Raw genomic sequence first — 20,308 nt, forward strand, 5'->3', positions numbered from 1 at the left:
TGTGTTCCGTGGCTCAGATGCAAGACAATCCGCACTCCTATTCGAATAATCGTGATAAAACGAATTAGGCTTAAAAATATTCATAAAAAAAACCCGGTGCAAGACCATTCAGACACTGAAATACAAATATTCCAATTTTATAATCCCTTATTTCACCAACCTTTAAAATTTTAAACTTTCTAAAAAGTGATTCAGTTCTATCAATACCACGATCATACCTTCCAATCAACCTTATAGCCTTATTCTACAGAACTTGAACTCTTCTAAAATTGCAACTAAAAGTGCTCGCCCAAATCAAACCACCATAATTCATATAAGGCGCTATTAATGAAAAATACAATAAAAGCAGAATTTTCAAAGGTAAAAAAATTTAAAATGGTTCAGAACTCCGAGGCCTCGCGCCAGCTTGCATGCTATGATGTCGCACTGTTTTCTCCAACTGAAGTTTCGATCCAGGATGAATCTCAGATATCGGATCTCTTCGACTTGTGAGAGCGGTAGGCCATTGTAAATAATGACACCAGGGAGAGCGGGAGCAGAACCAGTCCTCGTAAACATCATAAAATTAGTTTTTGATGCATTGACGCTAAGTAGGCTAGCACAAACAAATTCATGTAGGCCATCAAGCGCCTTATTCGCCTTGAACAAGAGCTCCCGCGGCGACTTTGCTGCAATCACTAAAGCCGTGTCGTCAGCAAACGAAGTAACTGAAGCTCCGGGAATGTAGAATCTCATTGTGTCTACGAATATCAGGTACAGGAGAGGACCAAGAACTGAGCCCTGTGGAACACCACACTTTATGGGAAACGGCTGAGAAGATTTGTTACTCAAAGTCACTCGTAGCTTTCTTTCACTTAAATACGATTCAAACTAATTTAAAACACTACCCTTTATGCCTAAATAATACAGCCTTTCCAATAAAATCTTAAAATCAAGAGTATCGAAAGCCTTTCTAAAATCAATAAAAACGCCCATGCACTGCTCGCCATTCTCAAGTACTGAGTTAATATTTTCCAGAAGATGCTGGACTGCCTGCGTCGTCGAATGTCCTTTCCAGAAGCCAAATTGACCATCGTGTAAAACACCAATTTTCATCAGATACTCGTAAAGCCCGTGATGAACAATCTTTTCATAAATTTTTGAACAAATCGGGAGAATTGATATTGGTCTCCAATTAGATATGTCAGTTTTGACTCCACCTTTGTGCAACAGTAAAACTTTAGCTATTTTAGGTGGACTCGGAAATATCCCCTTTTCCATAGAAATTTTGATCATGCATACGAGGACAGGAAGTAAATAAACCACAACCGACTTGAGCGTTCTAGTGCGCAATCCATCAGTTCCTGCACTGTTTGACTTAATCGTGCTAACAATTTTGCGTACCTCCTCTTCAGTACAAGGCTGGAAATTCATTTCGAAACCTCTTCCTCGCTCATCCACAAAACTGCTTAATTCGAAAACATGGGAGTTCCTTTCTTCTTCTTGAATCTTGCAGCCAATTTCAGAGAAATATTGTCCAAATACGTTGCAGATTTCCTCAGTTTCTTCCAAGGTCCTGTTATTTAGCACAATTTTTGGCTCCGATGGCTTCATAGGACCTTTTAGAAGATCATTCACAACTTGCCATGTTGCTTTGGGGTTGCCTTTACTTTCTTCAGAAACATTTGTAAAATATGCCTTCTTTTTTTTCCTTCCTAGGGCATTTGCCCTATTCCTTAGCTCTTCATACATCAAATGGAGCTCATTATTCTGCCGATGATTCAGATGCTCCTCACACGCCTGATTTCTCATATTAAACAGATTAAGTAGCTCATCATCACACCATGGTTTTCTCGGTTTATTCTTTCTGGGGTTTGTTTCTTTAAGCGGACACGTGCTATCATAAATAATCGACACTATTTGGTTAAACTTTTCAAATGCTTCCGACGGATGATCTTCATTCAGTACTGTTTCCCAGTTTATAACACTAATTTGTTCTTCAAATTTTTTCAGATTAACTGGCTTCAGTTCACGCATTGGTATTTTATTCTTTCTGTTATTTTTCTTCACTTCAGAATTCAAATGCAATACAACCGGAAATTGGTTAGAGGCTGGGCTTATAACAACAGAACAGCACGCGTTACTTAGTATCGCTGAAGATACAAACACATTATCGATGAGCGTTTCCGAATGATCCGTGATTCTCGTTGGAATGCTCACGGTGGGGTATAAATCATTTGACATCATTAGGCTCAAAAAATCCAAATTTGTTTCACGCATATTTAACAAATCAAAATTAAAGTCTCCCATACATATAAACTCTTGACTAGATCTATTTAACTTTGCAGCAAGACATTCAAATCCTTCAGCAAACTCTTCAAATGATGCACTTGGTGGCTTATATACAACAGTAAAAATACAAGCTCGATTTTCAAACTGAATTTCTATACTAAAGGTTTCTATCTTACCCTCCTTCCAAACGTCCAAATACTTTTTAATTTTCCAATTCAAATCCTGTCGGACAATGAAAGCCAGGCCTCCACGTCCCATTGATGATCGACTTCGAGCAATCAATTCATAACCTGGAAAGTTAAAGGACGAGAGAAGGGTATCATGACCCAAAAATGTTTCACATAATGCCATTTTATGTAAATTATTAGATCGGGAAATAAAATCAAAAATTTCATGGTAAGAAGACGTTAAATGACAATTCCATGTACATGCATGAAATCCAGACCGGTCTAACTCCTCCAAAGCTGATAACAGGCGATATTTACTATCAAAAGATGGACGAAAACTAATTTGCGACCCATCATTTCCAATATCCGTCAACAAATAATCATCGACATTAAATGGATTACTTTGCAAATCACTCAATCTTCCACGTAAACTACTACTCATATCAACTTACGCAAAAAAGAATCCTATAATTCATCCCTTTTTTGCGCTCAAACGGGACGATATTTATACTCATAAGAAATAAAAAAATAACCAACAAAATAAAAATATAAATAAAGAGCAATATAGAACATCTTAACGAGATAAACACTACCAAACTACTCATAAACAACAAACTAAACGCAATCTGAAAGCGAGTTTATTCGACGAGCAGCTCGCTCACCCGGAAGCATTGCGAGAACCTGGCCACGATCTGACCATACATTTTTCACGCCAAACTTGTCTCTCGCGGCACTCAGGATATCACAACGGCGCTTGGTTAGAGACTCAGACAGAAAGATTTTCGAACCAGCCAATTTTGATTTACTCGCAAACACTTTGCGGGCCGTCTCAGAGTTAGAAAATCTCACGAACACTGGTGCGACTTTATCGTTTGCCGACCCTGGATTATTCAATTTCGACCTGTAAACCATAGCAAAATCACAATCAGAGATACCGGAAAGCCCCAGCTTTTGCGAGGCTATATTCAGAATGGGTGACTTCAAGTCAACACCCGGCTGCTGCTTAATACCGTGAAAAACTAGAGTTCCAAGCTGTTTTTCTTGCTCATAATCATCAATTTTCACTTCTAATTTTGCAATTCGGTTCTTTAAATTTTCAATCAGTCCTTTGATATTCGAATTAAACTCAACCGACACTGACGAGTATATTTCACTCACGATAGTCTTAACAGAAGTTTTCAGAGTTCGGTCGTTTCCGCATTTATCTTGAACTTGCTTAGTAATCGCGCTCATCATTGATTCTTTTGTCTTAGCGATTTCTTCCTCAGTTGCTACTATTTTAGCGAGCACATCCGCGGTAGATGGTTCAGAAGAAACTGCTTTCAGCGACACGAAAGTTTTGGAAGCCGTCTTATAAATGTCCGGGTTCTGGTTAACCTCTTTAAACGCACTTCCAACATTTTATCAGTTTTTGTAGATGCTTCACAGTAATTGTCCTCAAACGAGATGAGACTATTCTCCGTTAGGCGCGACTCTGTTTGATCTCCATACGCAAAAACTAGGTAGTTGAAGATTCCTTTTTTATCCTTTGAAACTTGGATAATTCTTACGGGCCACAGCGGTAATTTTTTGAAATTCACTAACGCAAGCTGGAACTGTTGGAATTTTGACATTACTTCGCTACTACGAGAAAAACCAAAAAAAAAAAGTGAAGAAAAATCAACTTAACTTTCAGTGGGCAGGCCCACGGCAGCAGTGGCAATCAGCAATTGACGGCTGGCCCCGTGGTCCGCGGAACCAGCTTTGTTATTCACCACCGTACTCTGGCATCCTTAATCAGCTAATCCAAAGTAATTCGAACGCCACACAAAATAATAGGACGATCTATTGTTGCTACCGTATTATTAAATCCAAACAAAGCAATTAGTCCATATCAATAAGTTTACCTTATATTATAAATAATATTGTTGCTACCGTAATATTAAATCCAAACAAAGCAATTAGTCCATATCAATAAGTCTACTTTAGGTTATAATCCGTAGCAGAGTATTGTCAAACTTCTGTAATCCTAAAGGTCACTGAATTATATTAAAGCTCAAGCCACTGAATTAATACAATTTCACAGCTGGTTTTAAAGTACAAACTAAATCTTCATTAAATTTGAATTGGCCTCCAGTTTCCAATATCTTTGACTGCATCTCTTTATTGTATTTACATTTTATATTCATTTTCTCCCTTTTTGTTTTCTTTTCTTTTACCGTAGTTATAAATAAATTTTCATCAAATGGGAATTGAAATCCGACATTTGGTTTCTCACATTGTACTAAAGTTTCTCGAACTTTACTGGTAAAAGCGCTTAAAATAAATTTCTTCTCATTTTTCAATGGCAATGTGAGCATTTCACCTTGGTATGTACTTGTTGGTGTATATTTTTCCGTAAAAGTGTTCTGATGTTTTCTGTTTTCTGAAAAATTTTCAAAATATTAATTTCGCCTGTCTTATTTACAATATCATGTGGCTTGGCCACTTTTGCATTTCTCACCTTTAACGAAGTCGTTTTTAAGGATAGGAGATTTCTGATATCCCCAAAGTCTCTTCCTACTAAAAAATCCACTGCTAGAGTAGGTACTAAGCCTACTTCTATCGTTTTTCTCTGGACTGTACCGTCCTTCTTTGCATTTTCTATTCTTACCCAAGCACACGAGCATTGGTGCTTATCTCCATAATAACATACTGTTGTAATCTTATTTTAATGGTCTATTTCCTTCTTTTCAATTAGGTTCGTTCGCACAAAAAATTTTTCACTCCCTGAGTCAATTACCATTTTGGTCAATTTTCCGTTTAATTTTCCTTCTATTTTATGTGATTTCACAAACTCGTTAATGTTTCCTTTGCTATGGGCTATAGCCCAATTTCTTCTTTTAGAGGTTATTCCGTTATCTCTGTTATGGCAATTTTTAGAAAAAGGCTCTGAGGAATTATATTTTCCAGGATCATTAGCATATTGAGCTACGAATTTCGTCTATTTTCTTTATCAGGCAAGAATTCTTAGCCTCCTATTTTATTTTATGGGTCGGTCTACCTCCCCCCGTAGTCGACGAAGTTGGATATTTTCCCGTCTTAGCATTTAATGTCTGATAATTTTCTCTTTCTCGTGATTGTTTCTTTGACACATTATTATGGCTATGCGACGGCCTATAAATAATTCGTGATAAAACATAACTTCACGAATTTCCCCAATGAGTTTTCATTAGTCTGTCAATTGTTTTTGCAGCATCCTGGTACAATTTTTTTGTCGGCCTCCCTTTGGGCCTGGCTTTCTTCCTCCCTATTTTCCTCAATTATCTTGTATAATTTAGTGGTGTGTTCTTTTCGCAGTACAGAATTTTTTCTCAAGTAATAGAAGGACCTTGCCAGTACTTTCAATCTGAATTTTATCAACATTTTTATTTAACTTTTCGTAGGATTGAAAATTTTCTCTGAGTGCTGTCGTATAAACCTCGTAAGCGATGTTTTCCTTTTCACCAGAGGGAAGAACCCGATCCAATTCATTATAGAAATCTTTAACAATCTGTCGACGTTTAAGAACAAACTTTCTATCCTCTTTATATTCTCTTAAAATATAAATGTGACTCTGAATCATTTTAACAATTGCCGACCCTTCTTTTTCGTTTTCACTAATAATTTCTCCATATTATATTTGTATTTGCTTTTTATTGGCCTCCATAAGGTATTTCAAAGCAATATCTTCTGTCTTACTAGTTTTGTTGAACTGTTCAAATTTCCTCAAAACCTCCCTATTGCTATGACTAATGCCTTTAGACAAGATTCTTTCTAGAAGATTTTGGTTGCTAAATATCTTAAAATGAATATTTAATCTGGAGCTAAGGGGTCTTAGGTTAGTTGGTTTCCATGCATCCGGAAACCAGAAATTTTGCGGTTGATCTTTCTCCAAAGCCTCAATATGGGCCTTTTTCCTCTTTCTGCTGTGTCTCTACGTTTCTTTTCTTTCATGTCTGTTTCTTTATAGGCATCTCTAGCCCTTTCGTTTGCTTTTCTATTCTTTCTATTTTTTCTATTCTTTCTCATTCTATTCTTTCAAAGAAAAAAAAAATTAAACTCCCTTAGACCTTCCATCCTTCTCAGGCTCTTCATCTGGAATACATCGATGGCCCATAGTGTTTCGTTTGGTGAATGCCATTGTCTCAACTCTGTAAAGCATTAAAAAACCAACGAGGGTATTTAAAACTCTCAATATTGTAGTACAGCTAATGCTTGATTTTCGCCAAAGATGACGCCTACCCATGGCAGAAGACGTTTCGGATATCCTTGCTTGCAGCTTAGGGAGGAGTTATCCATCTGAGGAAATTATAGAGCACAGGTAGATGAACCTTTGGACAACTACACTGCTAGCTGTTCTGTCTAGGCTAACTGGAGAATTAACAGTAGGGGAAGACGGGTTTATAGCCATGATTTTCGTTTTATCCGACCTCATCTGCAGTCCCACGCTCGCGGCCTCTTCTCGTAAGATCCGCAGCCCTTCTAATAACTGATCCATAGTGTCCGCTAGGATGGCAAGGTAATCAGCAAAGTCAGCATCTGAGATGACGTGATCTCCAAACTTGAGCCCAAAAATGAGACGTGAAGTTGCTTTTGTCATAATGCGGTCATGATAGCATTAAAAGCGCTGGTGCTATTGCACTTCTTTGACGCACTCCTGTTGTAATTTGGAAGAATGGGCTGTGCCGGCCGTTGACTTGAACACAGCTCTCAGTACCATGGTGTAGAACTTTGAAGAGTCTGCTGTATTTCTCAGGGAGGCCAATGAATTCTAGAATCCACCAAGGAGCTTCTCGGCTCACTGAATCGAACACAACACAAAAGTAGACAAACGCAAGAAAAGCTTTACGTCAGAGCTCCGTAGATTTTTTCTATTATCTGTCGAATCGTGAAAATCTGTTCCATGGTTGAACGGCCCGACACAAAAGCAGCTTGCTCCGGTCACCGAATCTTACGAATACATTGCGACATCGATCCAGCAGGAACATTGACAAAAGTTTTCCGAGAACTGCTGGTTGAAAAATTTTTGGGAGTCCAATGTGGCACAGGACGATGTTTCCAGGGGTCACCGAAGGAGTAAACTCGAAAATGAATTAAAATATAATCAAAGAGCACCGTAAAGGGCATAAAAAAGAGTACGATGGCAACACGGGTGTAAAACACACTGATCTGGTTAAAACACAATTTAGGTCAAAGGTCTGTCACAGGAAAAAGTAGACCTATGGCTTTGTTGCCAAAACAGATCAGGCACATAGACGTCAAATTTCAGTTTTATTGAATTTATTTTTTTAATGGATTCCAACTTCCCCCTTAAGCTTCAGAAACTTTAAAATATGAGCCAAAAAGTAGGTGTAAGTGAATTAATGGATGAGTTATCTACCTTCTTATCTTACCCTCTTAGAACTAGCAGACTCAGGATCCCTGAAAAGTATACTGAAATAGCACCCTCGTTTATGAATAGGTAAGATATTCGTATTCGCGCTATTTTCGTGCAAATTAAGTTAACAGTTTAGAAAATCAAATGCTTACTAATACAGTTTTTTAAGTCATAATTTTATCAAACAAACTGAATTTTATCAAGAAATCTTCCCATGTTCAATTTTATCATTGACATAAAACCATGTCAGTGTGATGTACAAAATGAGTCTAGCGTCGTCATTTTCAAACAGAATATTTTTGAATATATGGCATGTGATTGTTTTTGTTTGAATATACAAGTTTAATTTTACCCATATTGGCACCAATAAAGTGTTATTATGATTAGATAAAATTTAATTTTGTAGATACTTTAATCAATAAACGGTGTTGTTTACCAACGGAGGGGGGTACTGAAAAAAAATGTTCAAAGAAAAGTAAAGGTCCAGGCCGAAAGATATTAAAACCCAAGCTGAGAAAAAATAATGCCACACAACAAATCAATCCTGAAATGAACAAAAATTCCAACAAATAAGTTAAGGAACCCTAAAACCAAGATACTACTGCTGTTAACAACCTATTGAAGCACCAAGCCGCCGGAGGCTAACACAACTACACAAGTTCCTCCTCCATTCCAATCTATTCAAAACCTTCCTTTTTACACTCTCCCAGGAAGTTACCATTTCCCTTAAATCTTTCCTGACAACATCATCACATCCCAACTGAGGGCAACATGCTTTTTGTTTATTCTTAGACGGCTGGCCGAAAGGGACCATCTTTGATAATCTGTCAACCGTCATTTGCAGAACGTATCCTAGCCATCTCAATCTTTCTCTCATTATAGCCTTAAAAACCGGGATTCTAACACACTTTTCGTACAGCCTACTTTTGAAAATACGGTCAGTCATTCGGGTACCCAAAACAACCCGTAGGGAATTTTTCTGGAAAACATCTAGCAAATCTTCCTCTGATTTTTGGAGCTCCAATGCTTAAGAAGCATGCTTAACCACTGTCATCACTGTAACTTCAAATATTCTGATCTTGGTTCGCAGACTTATCTTCCTATTCTTCTCGATTTTTTCAATAGTGAAAAAAACCCTTTAGCCTTGGCTATTCTACCTATACCGTCATCACTAATAGTACCACCAAGATGAATGAAACTGCCCATTTGATCGATTTTTTTGTTGCCCAACTTCACTTTTTCACATGTACTTATTTTTAGCCTTAGAGACTTAGTCCTCTTAACATTAATTTTCAAACCTATCGAGTGAAAGATCTTTTTATCCTCGTCATTGTCTGGGTCCAGCAATTAAGAATTTGTCTTCTAAGCCTCTTAATATTCAACAGGAAGCCGTTTTGTCGAAGGGTTCTAAGTTTGGTTTTCCAACACCAGTCCCCTATTCAAAAATAATTTCAAAGGTGGAGTCGGGAATTATGGCTGTTATTGATAAGGTTGATACTCCTCAAGAACTCGGATCCGAGATCTTAGGAAAACTAAACGCCTTTAATATGAACTTAATTGGTAAAGACATTTCACAAAAAGAATGCATTAAAATCCTTTCTGATTTGAAAAAGGATAAATTCCTTACTATCACCAGAGCCGATAAGGGAAACACGATCGTAATTATGAACACTGAAGATTATAATAATCACATGAAAGCCATTATTTCGGACACTATTATATACAAAAAACTTGATTTTGATCCTACAGATAAATATTTAAAAACAACAAGAAAGGAATTAGAGTCAATGAAAAATAATTTTCACATTACCCCACAGTTTTATGACAAATATTATCCTAGGGGTTGTTCGGCACCCAAGATCTATGGTCTACCTAAGATTTATAAGATTGGATCCCCCCTCCGCCCCATTGTGTCAACTTTTCTGTCACCTGTTTCAAAATTAGGAAAATGGTTGTCGGTTGCTTTACGTCCATTTCTAGAAAAACAAAAGTCATATTTAAAAAATTCGACTGATCTTACTAATAAATTGTAAGATTTCACGCTGGAGAAAACTTCAATTTTTTGAAGTTATGATGTTTTATCAATGTATTCAAATTTTTATTTAAAAAAATGCGAGGATATTTTAAAAAGTAAATTAGAAAAACACTTTGATTTAATACAGGATGTGACGTTAGCCAGTTTGGATATTGATGTCATTATGAGACTAATTATTCTGGTAAATGAATTTTCTTTTTATTTTGGTTTTCAAGGGGAATTTTATAGACAAATTTTTGGGTTACCTATGGGGGCTTCTCTTTCTCTTTTATTGGCAAATCTATTCATAGATACCATTGAAACGTTCGCTATAAACAGTTTTAGAATCTCCACTTGATTCTGAGGTAGGTTCATGGATGATGTGATGTACTTTTGGAAACATGGTTTGGACTCCTTAAACCTTTTTTGTAAGCATCTGAATATTTTTTATAATAATATTAAATTTACAGTTGAATTTGAGGATAATAATAAATTACCTTTTCTGGATGTTTTATTAATTAAAAGGGATCTCCATTTACTTTTCTCGATTTACAGAAAACCAACGCACAATGATATGTATTTAAATTTTCATTCTTACCACTCTATGTCGGTGAAAAGGGGGGTTGTAATTTCACTAGTGGATAGGGCCTTTAGAATTTGTTCCCAGGAATTTTTGGATTCGGAATCGTTATACTTGAGGGATATTTTGTTTTGTAATAGTTATCCAATTAAGTTCATTGACAAAATAATTGAAAATAGACGGGTTAAACATAGTAGTAGGGTTATTGAGATTTCTCAGTCTTTAGATTTAGTTGTATCAAAAAGCTTCATTTCATTACCATATGTACCTGGTTTGGGTGAGAAACTTTCACGGTTTTTACGTAAATTTGATATTGATACATGTTTCCAATCGCTGAGGCCAATGGGTAGTTTTTTTAGTTCTGGTAAGGATTTAACTCGTGGAAATTTTGTAAGTTGGGAGTATAAAATTTTGTGTTATTGTGTGAAGTTCTATATTGGTAAGACTCACCAACAATTTGTTAAAAGGTTTATTGAACACCGAAACACAATAGAAAAAACCCTACAATTAAGCAAGCCACCAGAAACTTTTGTTTCAGCTTTAGCAGAGCATATGTGGCTTCAACCAGATCATTTTGTAAAATTTAATGAAGCCTTGGCTATTTCTAATGATAAGGGGTACACCCAATGGGCCAGGCAAGCCATAGAAATTAAAAAACATATGTTTGCTAACCTTTCCATAAATAAGGATACAGTTAATTTATATACTGACCAAATTTATAATAGCCTTCCAAAGAGTAAATCAACAATTAATAAGGGAGTATAGATTTTAAATAATAACCTGGGGACTATTTTTCCTGTTAGACCAAAATGATGTTCTTCAGTATTATCTAACAAAAGTAGTATTTCGCAACTGAATAATTAAAGTAATTTACGTTTTTTTTTATTTTTCCTCAGTTGCTCGGGTGTCCTCACTGAAGTAACTCTATATTAGCATCTTTTCCCTACGTGGATCAGTTTGCGCCGATTGGACTTTTTTGGTTTTTTTTTGGTGGTGGTTTTATTGGTTTTTAGTTTTATCTTGTTTTTTTTTATCTTGGTCTTCTTGTGTGTCTTTCGTGCTGAAGACGCCTTGTTTGTATACAGGCGAAATGTCCACGTTGTTTTGTTTCTGTTGTTTTCTTTTCTCTCCACTGGCCACAGTCTCGTTTGTTTTTGTTTTTTTTAGAGATTTTTCTCTTTGTTGGTTTTTTAAACCTATCGAGCATCCTGGACTCATAAAACTAATTAATCCCTTTGTATCTTTTCAACATCTTATAAACAGTAACCTTTTCTATGTGATTATATTCACTTTATATACAAAATAGACAGAAAGATAAAATATGTAATGGACTTAAGCTGGTTGTTCTCTAATATAGATGTTTTTTGTTTCATATGAAATTAGAAAAAGGAATAGTTAATTGGAATAGTAAGAGACGACCTGGCTACAACCTAGGATTCTGACGTCATTGATCAATCTTTAACATGAAATATGCAGCTTTTTTTAATATTGGTTCTATTTTTATAAATTTATTTTAATTACAAAAGGATTTTAACCCTATTAATTTCCTTTAAAACAAGTCATTGATCAACTCTCTACGATATTCCAGTGCCAAGCTATCTGCGGAAAAGAAAAAAAATAGAAAAAAAGATGCCGCTTTGGCAGAATGCTGTATTAGCTGCATCTTTTCTTCATTTTCAAGGTAATATATCTCGTTTGCCGTTGAAGCCAAGGGACAGAAAGTATCCAATATAGGGGTTTCGGACAAGACGGTTCTAATGGTGAACTGATCTGACTCTACTCTTAGGAGTTATGGGTTATTATATTTCTTAACATTGGACATGATCGTCTCTTACTAGGTTGCTACCTACCACTGCAACCCGGATTGCTTCAAAAATCAAATATCCTTGAAAAGACTTCAGTATGAAAAGACATCAAAAACCAGTTTTTTGTAAAAAAATACTATCTTAAATTTTTTTTTGTTTTTTTTATTAATAAAGACACTATAGCTTTTAATTTCCGTACAAATATGCCCTCTTCCGACATTCTATAACCCTTGGGTCAATACTATCCCCCCTAGGGAAAAAAATCAACACGTATCCGTGATCTTTCTTCTGGCAAAAAATACCAAGTTCCAAATTTTTGCAGATAGGAGCTTGAAACCTCTACAGTAGGGTTTTCTGATACACTGAATCTGATCGTGTAATTTTCATTAAGGTTCTATGACTTTTAAATGGTGCTTGCCCCTATTTTCGAAAATAAGGCAAATTTTCTCAGGCTTGTAACTTTTGAAGGGTACGTTTTTTACAGTTTCGGTTACTACTAAGACGAGTCACTCTTACTATACAGTTCGTTACCAAGAACTGCTTAATTCTCATTGTGGCTTGTCTTCAAACATCAGACAATTTGTTGTTTTCTTCAAAGATATTTGATTATTAAAGCATTCCCAATTTCTAACATTCCCAATTTCTAACAACGATTTCTACTAAGCTTCAAACTTTTGGTTTTATTTTTTAAGGCTTTTGAATTGTTGTAATCCCTTGTTAAAATATACAAATATTTTTGTAATTCCCAGTTTTTGCTCTTAAGCAATTTAATGTCTTTCAATACTGTGTCTTTTCAAAGATATTTGATTATTCAGAGCAAGTTCAATTTCTAATTACATAAAAGCTCCATCTAGTTTATTAACAAAATCCGGGTTGCAGCGGTAGCTAGCAAGCTAGTAAGAGACGATCACGTCCAGTGCTAAGAAATATAATAACCCATGACTCCTAAAAATAGAGTCAGATCAAAACAAAAGTATACCATTAGAACCGCCTTGTCCGAAACCTTTGTATAGAAAACTTACCGTCCCTTGGCTTGAATAGCAAAGGAAATATATTGGCTTGAAAATCAAGAAAAGTGGCAGGTACTACGATGTTTTGCATAAACGGCATCTTTTTTTCCCCGCTTTTTTTTCTCCTCAATTAGCTGGGCACTGGAAATACATAGAGACCTGTATAATGGCTCGTTTTAAATGAAATTGCTACATCTAGTGCCTTTTGCAGATAAAAATAAAATAGTTCTTAAAATGGAAACAATTTTGATAAAAAAAAACTGCTTTTTCGTCTACAAACTTCGTGAACAAGGTTGTAATCTTATTGATTATGATCGTATGTGGCATAAGGAGTGAATGCGAAACATTTACGTCCACTGGTCTTTCGGCAAGATAATAATATAAGAAATTACTTTTGCCCTTAGTAAATATTAAATTTTCTAGTTAAGATCCGTGTTGCAGCGGTAGCTAGTTACATAACATAAAAATTTTCCACTATTATGTAAAATGCAGGGATTTTTGGGGGGTTTTAACAAAAAAATTATTTTTTACCTAAAACTAGAACAATTCCTGAAAATTTTAAATAAATGTTTTTATTTAACTGCAAACTGCAAAAATATCTATGATGTCTGAGTAAAAATTTTAATTTTTAATTCAAACCAGAAAAATACCTGAAAATTTTAATATTAGTTTTTTTTTTTGCATAAAGTGACTCGTTACGCCATTTTATCGGGTGTATCTGGGCTGCAGCGGTAGCTAGCAGCCTAAAAAGAGACTATCACATCCAATGCTAAGAAATATAATAACCAATAACTCCTAAGAATAGAGCCAGATCACAACAAAAAGAACACCATTAGAACGGCCTTGTCTCCGAAACCTCTATATAAGAAACTTACCGTCCCTTGGCTTGAACAACAAGGAAATATATTGGCCTGAATATCAAGAAAAGTGGCAGATACTACGATATTTTGCATAAACGGCATCTTTTTTTGTTTTTCCCGCTATTTTTTCTCCTCCTCGGCTAGCTGGGTGCTGGAAATACATAGAGAGCTGTATAATGGCTCATTTTAAAGGAAATTACTACATCTAGCGCCTTTCGTAATTAAAAATAAAATAGTTTTTAATATAGGATCAACCATTGCATACATGGAACTTAGTTAGGTACTTGATCCGGGTTGCAGCGGTAGCTAGCAACCTAGTAAGAGACGATCACGTCCAATGTTAAGAAATATAAAAACCCATAGTTCCTAACAAAGGAGTCAGATCAAAACAAAAAGTACACCATTAGAATCGCCTTGTCCGAAACCCCTGTATAGGAAACTTTCTGTCCCTTGGCTTGAACAGCAAGGGAAATATATTGGCTTGAAAATCAAGCAAATTGACTTTTACCACGTTATTCTCCCCAAACGGGATATTTTTTTCTTTTTTCTTTCTTTTCCAGAGATAGCTTGGCACTGGAACATCGTAGAGGGTTGTTCAATAGCTCATTTTAAAGGAAATTAATTGGGTTAAAAACCTTTTGTAACTAAAATAAATTATTTCTAAAAGAGAATAAATTTTTCCAATAAAAACTGTATTTTTGATGCAGTGACGTCATAATTACTATATAAGAAACGTCAAAACTGTAAATGGTCTCATTCATGAATATCACAATAAGAGACGATCACGTCCAATGCTAACATAACAATAAAGAACGAACTCTAATTAAATTTTGTTATTATTATAATAAAGATCGAACTCTTCCCTATACTAACTTGCATACGCAACTTCACTATAGTTAAGATTACAGTATTTATATTATACATCATTATAGATTATAAAAGGTTCAAATGTTCGAAGATTATAGAGTTAAAAATTTTCCCACACCGGGAATCGAACCCGAGCCTGTTAAGTGAAAGTTAACTATCCTAGCCACTAGACCATATGGAACCATAAGGAATTACAAAAAGACGATCATTAGGATATCATACATAAGGCATTATAGTATGGTAAAGATCGACCTCTAGCCTATTTAAATTTTTACTATAGAGTTCATTACCATGAACTGTTTGATTGGTTCAAAATTCAAATATATTTGAAAAGACTGCAGCATGAAAATACATCAAAAATGCAGTTTTTTGACAAAATTTATTCTACTTTAAAAACTATTTTATTTTTAAATATAAAAGACACTAGATGTAGCAATTTCCTTTAAAATGAGCTATTATACAACTCTCTATGATTTTCCAGTGCCCAGCTAGCTGAGGAGAAAAAAAGCGGAAAAAAAGATGCCGTTTGTGGAGAATATCGTGGTTAAAATCAATTTTCTTGATTTTCAAGCCAATATATTTTCTTTGTTATTCATTATAATAAAGAACGAACTCTTGCCTATAATAGATTAGATACTCAACTTAATTATAGTTAATGATATAGTAATGATAGGGTTTTATTGATAGCTGAACTACAAATTAAAAGAAAAAGACACCGGCTGGATTTGTTACATTAAAATATAATAAAGATCGAACTCTTCCCTATACTAACTTGCATACGCAACTTCACTATAGTAAAGATTACAGTATTTATATTATACATCATTATAGATTATAAAAGGTTCAAATGTTCGAAGATTATAGAGTTAAAAATTTTCCCACACCGGGAATCGAACCCGAGCCTGTTAAGTGAAAGTTAACTATCCTAGCCACTAGACTATATGGAACCATAAAGAAGTATGATTTAAGAGCCATATGCATATTATTATTTCACCATACCAATTATACTAAGGCCAAAACAAAATCGTCGACTTGCAACCTTACTTTTGACACATTAGTTAAATCTTCATCAGGCTTAAAAAATTTTTTGCTAGTTAATTTCTAAATTGTTAATTTGTAGTTAATTTGTAAAGACATCCATTTAGCAAAAGAAAAGTAATATTTCTTATAATAAATTATAGTAAAGAACGAACTTCAGTCCATAGTAACTAAAACAAGATTATAATCAGCTTTGGTATAAAATACTGTCATTTATAATAAAGAACGACCTCTTGCCTATACTAAATTTTATACGCCACTTAATTATAGTATAGGCTAGTAATTCAACAGATAGCTTGGCACTGGAACATAGTAGAGAGTTGTTCAATGGCTCATTTAAAGAAAATTAATGGGGTTAAAAACTTCTTGTAATTAAAATAAATTATTTTTATTACATTAAGAAATTTTAATTATGTTCCTTAAGAAATCATCATAAGTTAAAATTTCCCATACAAAATTTGAACTCAAGCCAACTGGGTGAGAGCTATCCCAACCTCTAGACCATAAAGGATTTATTAAAATATCCGATTAATGACGTTTATGTTAAAGAACAAATTATAAACCTAGTTGGCTGTCTGATTGTTTGAGGATCGTCTCTTACTATTTCCAAAGAAGAAAAAGCCGTAGACTTTTTCCTGTTTGTAATTTTTACATTAAGGAACGAACTGAAATAATAAAAGGAATAATTATATAGACGATTAGTTAATTGTTTACATTAAAACGTGGTAATTGGAATAACAAGCCATTGCATACATTAGACTCAGTGCTATAGTAAAGAACGAACTCTAGCCAGTAGTTCTTGAAATGTGCAGGAACAACTAAGCCGATAGCTCCAGGTACAATAAGGCAAGTAGTTTTAGGCAATTAGGTTCTAGTAAGAGACGATCACGTCTAATGCTCAGAAATATAAAAACCCATAACTCCTAAGAAAATTATAGTAAAGAACGAACTTCAGTTCATAGTAACTAAAACAAGATTATAATTAGCTTTGGTATAAAATACTGTCAGCGGTAGGATTCGAACCCATGCCTCCGAATTGAAGAGTGGCTAACACCAGCCCCTTAAACCGCTCGACCACGCTGCCTCACATAACTATGACGTTATAATGCCATTATAAACGCCATAATACTCTAAATTAAAACTCTAAACTAAAACTTAAACTCTTCGATGTGTTTTGCTATCAAGCCACCTTTGTATGAAGCTGTAACTGGATATGATGCTATAGAAAAATCAAAAACTCTAAGATCATTTAGTTTTTAGTTTAGAATCTCTAAAGCTTTTATGTAAATTGCAAAAATATTTATGGTGTCTAAGTAGCAATTACAGTAAAGAACGATCTCTCTCCCATAGTAACTGATATGTTACATTAAAAGACGATCATTGGAATAAAAAATTTTTATAATAAAGATCGAACTCTTCCCTATACTAACTTGAATACGCAACTTCACTATAGTTAAGATTACAGTATTTATATTATACATCATTATAAATTATAAAAGGTTCAAATGTTCGAAGATTATAGATGTAAAAATTTTCCCACACCGGGAATCGAACCCGAGCCTGTTAAGTGAAAGTTAACTATCCTAGCCACTAGACCATATGGAACCATAAAAAAGTATGATTTAAGAGCCATATGCATATTATTATTTCACCATACCAATTATAATAAGGCCAAAACAAAATCGTCGACTTGCAACCTTACTTTTGACACATTAGTTAAATCTTCATCAGGCTTAAAAAATGTTTTGCTAGTTTTATTATCAAATGTTCGAAGATTATAGAGTTAAAATTTTTCCCACACCGGGAATCGAACCCAAGCCTGTTAAGTGAAAGTTAGCTATCCTAGCCACTAGACCATATGGAACCATAAAAAAGTATGATTTAGGAGCCATATGCATATTATTATTTCAACATACCAATTATAATAAGGCCAAAACAAAATCGTCGACTTGCAACCTTACTTTTGACACATTAGTTAAATCTTCATCAGGCTTAAAAAATGTTTTGCTAGTTTTATAATAAAGATCGAACTCTTCCCTATACTAACTTGCATAGGCAACTTCACTATAGTTAAGATTACAGTATTTATATTATACATCATTATAAATTTTAAAAGGTTCAAATGTTCGAAGATCCGGGTTGCAGCGGTAGCTAGCAACCTAGTAAGAGACGATCACGTCCAATGTTAAGAAATATAAAAACCCATAGTTCCTAACAGAGGAGTCAGATCAAAACAAAAAGTACACCATTAGAACCGCCTTGTACGAAACCCCTGTATAGGAAACTATCTGTCCCTTGGCTTGAACAGCAAGGGAAATATATTGGCTTGAAAATCAAGAAAAGTGGCAGCTACTACAACATTCTGCCTAAACGGGATATTTTTTTCTTTTTTTTTCTTTTGTATCCAGAGATAGCTTTGCACTGGAACATCGTAGAGAGTTGTTCAATGGCTCATTTTAAAGGAAATTAATTGGGTTAAAAATCTATAGTAACTAAAATAAATTATTTCTAAAAGAGAAAAAATTTTTCCACCAAAAACTGCATTTTGATGTCTTTTTACATTAAAGAACGAACTACAGCAACTGAAACATTATGCATTACTAGCTACCTAACTTACTTAGCTTCCTGATTCTCTGAAGTACAGCTCATACTATTCAAAATAAGAAAAAGCCATAAGCTTTTTATTCAGTTTTTTTTTCTGGTTTGAATTAAAAAATGGAAATTATTGTTCATTATTATTTGTGATAATGGAATTTATTTATAACAAATAATGGAAATTATTTATTTTGGTTTCTTTTAAATTATTATGTGTTATTCTGTAACTAGTAATCTTTGATTTATATATTGATTTGTGTTGCATTTTATGTTTTTTTCCTCGTGATACTCCACGTATTGTACCTCTGTACAGTGTGGGTTAGAAATAAATAATAATAATCATAATAATATCTTTTGCTTGGGTCTACTCTGTTTTTCATATAATATTCTACCATGTCTGCATCATTCCCAAGCACAGCCTGTAGTAAAGGGGTAGTAATGCGAAGAAATTTCATTTCTTCATTTATAGTTATTAATTTAAAGAAGTTCCGAAAAATTGCACCATTTTGGCCTTTTTTTTTGGAAATTTTGCACTATCTTTCTCTTACAAATTAGTGTAGGTCAGAAATGGCAAACACTGCTGAAACTATTGAAATTCATTAAACTTTATTTCAATAAAAATAAAAAATTTTCTAGGTATTTACGAAGAATTTCAATTACCTTTTTACGACCCTGTGCCGTTCGATCCAACGATTGAAGAAATGAGAAAAATTGTCTGTATTGACAAGCAACGGCTTCGCATCATGCGAGGTGAGTATTTGGTTTCGCTTCTTGTTTTTAAATATAAGGCTTGGTCGTTTTACGATTTTTAGAATAAGTATTTATTCTGGAAGTGACCATTTAAAATTTGCGTTGAAAAATTTTTGAATCGGGTGGGGGGGGGGGAATTACTAACAATTTGATGGATAGTCTTTCGGGAAATGAGCTATTCACATACTTAAACCTGTAACATGTTTTTTATTTATTTCTGGCCTCTGAATCTAGAAATCTCCGTAGTTGACATCGATCATGTCAACTTTAAAGCTACAGGATAGCTTTTCTTTGTCTCAAAAGTCATACAAAATATGTTCATCAAGGAAAATAAAGAGCTACACTGTTCACAAATTATAGTATACTCTAACGAATGCCATATATAATTTCTCCAAGTTAAGTTGTGGTTATAACTATATATATGTTTTCTGTTTTTCCATCAAAAAGTGAACATACATGTTGAGGCTACAGGGACGTCAATTAGGGTAAAGGGACTATTGCACACTTGTTTTGTTGGCCCCTCGTTGATTCTAAAAAATATTTTATATTGAAAAAAATTTTGTTTTTTCACTTTAAAAATCCAAACCGACAAAATTGCCTCTCCACGAGGTACAAAAGTATATTTTACCCACTTCTTACATTTTTATGAATTGATGTCTTTATATGGCAAACATTTTCATTTATAGTTTTTTCTTGGAATCTTTTATCTTTGGACATTCTTGCTTAATGCTCCAACAATAATCGTCATGCATATATCCTATGTACCTTGATACCCAACCTTCAAATTTCTGTGAATCAGAACATCAGAATTTGCCAGGAAGTCAGCAAGCTGGCGCTTCGAATAAATCAGTTTGATACTCATTGTACAACCAATGATTTTTAGCTATACAAGAGTTGCGGTGCAACTTTGGTTTAATGATTTGCTTGCGCAGTGCTTAGATTGTGTTTCAAAGTGTTTTGAATATCAACAAAGG

The 20,308-nt window shown here is 34.5% G+C and overlaps 1 long non-coding RNA gene across 1 annotated transcript in view; it reads left to right on the forward strand.

Annotated features, from left to right (window-relative positions):
• The window catches only part of LOC148949750 (uncharacterized), a 56,857-nt gene extending 37,529 nt beyond the window's left edge, over positions 1–19,328 (forward strand). Inside the window, exon 3 of the long non-coding RNA XR_016142158.1 lies at positions 19,221–19,328. This is a non-coding gene — a long non-coding RNA (uncharacterized LOC148949750). The remainder of the gene's footprint in view (positions 1–19,220) is intronic.
• Positions 19,329–20,308: the final 980 nt, after the last annotated feature.

Source organism: Artemia sp. Qi Xiang Cuo, chromosome 8, assembly GCF_049724085.1.
Source record: "Artemia sp. Qi Xiang Cuo chromosome 8, ASM4972408v1, whole genome shotgun sequence".
NCBI classification, from domain to species: domain Eukaryota; kingdom Metazoa; phylum Arthropoda; class Branchiopoda; order Anostraca; family Artemiidae; genus Artemia; species Artemia sp. Qi Xiang Cuo.